Here is a 6,506-nt window from a genome sequence, read left to right as displayed (position 1 = left end):
TTCACTCTACACCCTGCAACACCAGTAAAGGAAGGCAATGCTAGCTGCACCATGTTTGGGGCAACCCAGAGGTCAGCACTTTTGATGGGAAGCCTTTCAGCCCTAGACTGCAATCCAGATGACTCTTGCTGCACCATCAGCACATCAGTGTCCTCCGCATGCAGGGCAATGATACTCATTTTTAGTAGAGTACAAAAAATGTTTTCTTACCAAACCATGCAACTACACAAACTGCAGATCAACTAGTGCTGAAACCGCAAGTAGGAGTCATAGCAAAGGAAAACAAAAGCTTTGCACTAGAATAAAAAGAAGTAAAACATTACAATCACAGATGATGACAAGAAATAAAACAGTTAACATTATAAAACACTATGATGTCCGCCCATCACCATTCAAATGCCAGCCACACACATTGTCAGCCAAACAACAGTCCACGCTTACCGCCACTCAAGCTCCACTTCACGCATATCGCCATCTGTTGGAAATGGCCCTTTTCTGACCTGTTTTTGTTGGCTTTAGGACGCTGGGCACTTTACCACTGCTGACGAGTGCTAAAGTGCAAGTGCTCTCTGGCTACATTGTATAGGTGATTGGTTTATTCATGATTGGCATATTTGATTTACTAGTAAGTCCCTAGTAAAGTGCACCAGAGTGCCTAAGGCCTGTAAATCAAATGCTACTACTGGGCCTGCAGCACTGATTGTGACACCCACATGAGTAGCCCTATGTACATGTTTCAGACCTGCCACTGCAGTGTCTGTGTGGACAGTTTGAAACTGCCACTTCGAAACTGGCAAGTGCACCCACTTGCCAGGCCCAAACCTTCCATTTTACTATATGTAAGTCACTTCTAAGGTAGGCTCAATGCAGCCCAATGAGTAGGGTACAGTGTATTTAAAAGGTAGGATATGTATTGGTGTGTTTTACATGTCCTGATAATGAAATACTGCTAACGTCGGTGTTCACCATTGCAAAACCTGTCTCTCCCATAAGATTAACATGGAGATTGCCTTGAAATACCTTTTAACTGTAGTTTCCCATTGGGAGCAGATAGAGATGTGGAGTTTGGGGTCTCTGAACTCACAATGTAAAAATACATCTTTTGGTAAAATTTGTTTTGCCACTTTTAGACAGTGAGCATTTTCTTGCTTAACCATTCTTTGCCTCTGTCGGCTGTGGAATACAGGTCTGGGTCAGGATGACAGTTGCGCTGTTTGTGAGTTCACTCTAGACCATCACACAAAGGGAGCTGAGGTGCGTTCCGCATCTCCTGATTTATCTTTCTGGGCTAGAATGGAGGGAGGAGCTGACACACATGAATAGGGCTGTGTCTGTCTTGCCACCAAGCAGTCTCCAACCCCCTAGAGTGTTTCTGGGGCCAGGACAGACTTTCCTTTGAAGTTTGCCTACTTCAAAGGCAGAAATGAGTATAAGTATTGGAGTGCTGACCCCACAATTTCAGAACACTTCTGGACTGAGGACATTCTCCCAGGAAGAAGAGCTGGATGCTGTAAGAGGAACGTCCACTCTGTCTGTTGCTTTGCTGTGCTGGCCTGCTACTTCTGTCCTGGGAGTGAAAGGACTGGACTTTGCTTTCTACATCCTGCTTCCTAAGGTTCTGTCTCCAAGGGCTTGAACTGAGTGTGTCTCCTGTTGTGAAGTCTCAGGGACATCAAAGACTTAATCTGCCCGTGCCTGGACTCTTCTCCTGAGAGTCCTGACTTGCCAAGTGGTGCCAATTCCAGTCCTTGGGCCCTTGAAAGTGGAAGCTGGTGACCTGAAGTAAACTCCTTACACCAAGGCCGTTGTGGCAGAAAAATAGACACAGCGCTTGCACCATGACTGAAAAATCAATGCAGCACCTGTCTCAAGACTGCCAAATGGACACATAGCCTCCTTCAGTGCAGATCTGTTGTTGCTGTGCGTCTGGATTTTCCATGCATCATCCCTGGGTGTCATTTTCTTCATTGATGCTGCACCGCAGTAAGGAATCAACACATCGCCAGCCTGATGGGAAAAGAATCCACGCATCGAACTTCCGGTCAGAAAATAATTGACGTATCGCAAACCCAATGAGAAAAGAATCCACGCATTGTCCACCCATTGGGGAAATAATTGACGGATCGCTTGCTTTTCTGATGCATCACCTCCTTTGCGGCCTGCATCATCTTTGTTTTGATGCATCCAAGGTACTGTGTGTTATAAGGATACAAGCATTGATTTTTCTTTTTTAAAACCTTTAAAAAGTGATAACTTATTTGTGGATGTTGGCTTTTTGTCGTTTTGGTCTTGGTTTACTCAGATAAATACTAGCTATTTTTCTAAACTGATGCTGAGTACTTTTGTGGTGTTTCAACTGTATGTGTGTACAAATATTTTACACATTGCCTACAAGATAAGCCTGACCGCTTGTGCTAAGCTATCAAGAGGGTGAGAAGGGGTTATCTGAGCTGTGTATCTCCCTTACTCTGACTAGAGTGAGGGTCCCCATTTGTACAGAGTACAAACTGACTGCCAACTTGAGACCCCATTTCTAACACCAGCCAAGTGCCAGTCCACGCACACTGCAAGCCAAGTGCCAGTCCACACACACCACAAGCCCATTCATGCCACCAGCCAAGCGTCATCCCACGCACACCGCCAGGCCACGCACACTACCTGCCAAGTGCTAGTCCTTGCACAATGCCAGCCAAGCAGCAGTCCACCCACACTGCCAATCAAGCGCCACTCCACACACACCGCCAGCCAAGTGCCAGTCCACACACACCGCCATCCAAACGCCAGTCTACACTCGCTGCCAGGCAGGCACCAGTCCACACACATCACCAACCAAGCGGTAGCCCACACACACCAACTACATGCAAACCATCAGCCAAACTCCAGTTCGCACACACACAGATACTTTCCCTGGTGTCTAGTGGTTTTCAACCTAAAAATATGGTTGATCTGCCCCAAAGGGGGGCAGAAATGGCAAAAATACATGCACCAAAAAAGGGAGCGACCCTTGCCAAAGTGGCCACTCCCCGACATATAAATAAATGAAATCCCTGGTGACTAGTGGCTTACCAATATGGCCAAGCTGCCCCCTGAGGGGGTAGAAAACGGCCACAACATTTCCCCAATAACAGGGAGCGACCCTTGCCCAAGGGGCCACTCCCTGATATACAAAAATAAAATCCCTGGTGTCTAGTGGGCTTCCGTCCCCTCCAGCTGGCAGATTGGCCTAAAAACAGCCCATCTGCCCTCTTGTGGGGGGCGGTGAGCGGGAGAGGGCGGAATTCACAAAAAAATGCCCCTCAAGTGGGGTGACCCTTGCCCAAGTGATCGCTTCCCGTAATCCCCACAAATAATAACAATTATTCCCTGGCTTCTAGTGAGTTTCAACCCCCACACCCTGCCAGGGGGATGCTTGGCTTAGAAAATGGCCAAATCAGCCCCCTGGGGTGGCCAAGACACAGATATAATATGCCATCGGGGAGGGACCCTTGCCTAAAGAGTCGCTCTCCCAACAATACTGAAGGAAAATCCCTGATGGCCCTGTGGTGTGGATTCCTGCTGCATGATCGTGCCCCACCTGCGAACCTGGAGCAGGAATCCACTCTATACAGGAGTCCTTTCCCCCTGCGTCTGTAAAACTGCAGAAAAAAACACCCTGGTTAAGGGCTCACCCGGTACATGTGCCTTCTCTGGAAGTGCATGGCCTCCAGCAATACCTTGGTTGCATTTGATAAGGTTGGCGCCCCACTTGCACATTGTACCTAGCTGGTTTTGGTGGTATAACTATTGTTTGCAACAGAAGAGGGTGTGTTCTGTATTTTACCAGATCTTTTAATTTTCATTACATAGGCTGTCATGCAATGTTTCGGATGTGTCTTGTGGAACCTTTAGATTTTCAGTGGCAATTTTTTTAACTCTGGCAGTTGCTGTCCAGGTGAAGTGCCTGTAGTGTTAACCTACTTGCACACCAATAAACCATCCTGAAAACTGTTGGAATTGTCTTCTTTACAACTACAACATAAACAAGTAATGAATGGGATGTAGAAGCAATGATTGACGAGGACAAGTAGGACTAAGGATAATGATGATTAACTGTATGTAACCCATGGGCGTGGATTCAGGAAGGGGTGTTACACCTCTCTAATAAATCTATTCTCTAGTAACTAGTTGAGTACAGGTGTTTTTCTGTCGGGTATGGTGAGAGGTCTGACGGATTTCACCTGGGCTTTTTACACACACACACAGACACTCTGTCTCTCTCTCTCTCGTTTCTTTTTTGAAGCTCTTAAAAACATGGTGGTTATTTTACAAAGTACTGTTTATTTCAGTACCCCTTACCAGGGCCGGGTGCTGACCTTGGGGGGGGGGAGGAGCACTGTGTTTTGCAATAGCTTCTGATACTTGCGATTTAAAAGCACCTGCTGAAAATTCCCTTGTGCAACCAGTCTTCAGGAAACAATTAAAATGATTAGATACCTCTTGTGATTAATGTTCCAGCTAGAGAGATGGGAGTTTTGCGGCAGCTTTGACTCAACATAAAGTAGCATTGAGGGTTAATATCCCTGCTGCAAAAAACAGAACTATGGGGCATATTTAAGAAAAGTGGTGCTACTTTTCTTGCACCCCTTAGTGCCCCCCAACGCCACCATCTGTGCATCATATTTAAAATACGCCGCACCATGTCGGTAGTTAGGGGACTAGCGTCATCATTTTTTACGCTAGTCCGGCGCTTTGCAGGATCAGCGTCAATAATTTTTATGCTAATCCTGCAAAGCACCCAGAGGCCCATTGCAACCAATAGAAGCCTTCTGCTCTGAGCAGGCGTTAAAAGTGCTGGCAAAAAATTACGCAAAGAAATCTGACGGATTTTGGCCCCCTAACGGGGGATGACCCCCTTGCATACATTATGCCTGGCGCAAGCACAATGTAGCGCAAAGGGTTACAAAGTGGTGCAATCCATGCATTGCGCCATTTTGTAAATATAGCGCAGCGTTTTTGGCCTTCTAATGTAACATTAACATTTTAAAAATTACTCTAATATGGCATTAGAATGGCACTAGGGGCTCTTAAATATGCCCTATGGGGCATATTTGAAAAAAAGTGGCGCTGCACAACGTGCTGTGCACTTTTCTTGCGCCCCATAGTGCCCCACTAACACCACTATGTGTGCTTCATATTTCAAATACCGCGCCATGGCAGTAGTTAGGGGACTAGCGTCAGAATTTTTTATGATAGTCCCGCGCTTTGCAGGATTAGCATCAGAAATGTTGAGGCTAATCCTGCAAAGCACCCAGAGACCCACTGTAACCAATGGAAGCCTTCTTTTAATGCCTGCTCTGAGCAGGCGTTAAAAGTGCCGGAACAAAATGATGCAAAAAAATCCGTTGCATTTCTTTGCCCAATTTGTTTGCCACCTTTGCATACATTATGACTGGTGCAGGCATAATGTAGCGCAGAGGGTTACAAAGTGGCGCAATGCGTGCATTTTACCACTTTGTGCATATGGCATGGCGTTTTTGGCCTTCTAACGCCACATGAACGTAAACAAAATGACACTAATGTGGCATTAGAATGGCGCTAGAGGCTCTTAAATATGCCCCTGTATTTTATGTGGATAGCTGAGTGGATTAGTAAAGCCAGCCTTTACAAGTGCTTTCAAACTCATGAATGTATGTGAAAGGGGAAAGATGGAGAGATGAGGGGCACATTTGTCGGGTGGTAGTGAACAAAACCGAGGAGGAGATCATGGGGTGGGGTGCCAAAATTAACTGTCGCACAAGGCGCCACCAGTCCTATAGCCGGCCCTGCCTCTTACACTCTGCATCCCACTTCCTTTCCACCATCTCTTAAACTCCCCTTCTGCACTGCTTGTGTTGAAATATTTAACATGATATGGCAGCATGGTTGTTGGAAAACCTGGTACTCACACTCCCCCCAGTCCTACTGACCAAGCAACCAGTTTCTTTGACGTTATGCAAGGCTGGCTTTAGGCAGTACGTGTGGCTGCAATGAGCACTGACCTGGGTAGAGGGGCGCTGACCTCAGGGGGACTCTGTCTTAAGCAATAATTTCAATTTAAAAACACCTCCTGCAGAGTTCCTCCTGTCCAGCTTTCAGGCAGCACTAAAAATGTCAAGATAATTCTTGTGATTATTGTCTTGTGCGTTTTGTCTAGTGGCAGTTTTGGTACGCCATAAAGTAGTGCAGAGGGTTAATATGCCTGCTGCAAAGAACGCATACGGTGCAGATCACAAGTCTGTATTTTATGTGGATAGCTGAGTTGGATTACTACTTTTGTCACAGAGATCCTTTTGTTACTGCAGTTCATAAGATACAACCCTAATGTATAATAGTGACTGTTACAAACTGTCATCAAAGAGCTGCATCCAAACTGCATTTTTTCTTCATTATCAATTCCTAATGTTGCTATAAAGGGTTCGTTTGGGTAGATATACATTCTCATTACTAAAGCCAGCCTTTACCAGTGACTTAAAAAAATTGAAATATAT

Source organism: Pleurodeles waltl, chromosome 3_1, assembly GCF_031143425.1.
Source record: "Pleurodeles waltl isolate 20211129_DDA chromosome 3_1, aPleWal1.hap1.20221129, whole genome shotgun sequence".
Classification (NCBI taxonomy): domain Eukaryota; kingdom Metazoa; phylum Chordata; class Amphibia; order Caudata; family Salamandridae; genus Pleurodeles; species Pleurodeles waltl.
This window is presented reverse-complemented; position numbering follows the sequence as displayed.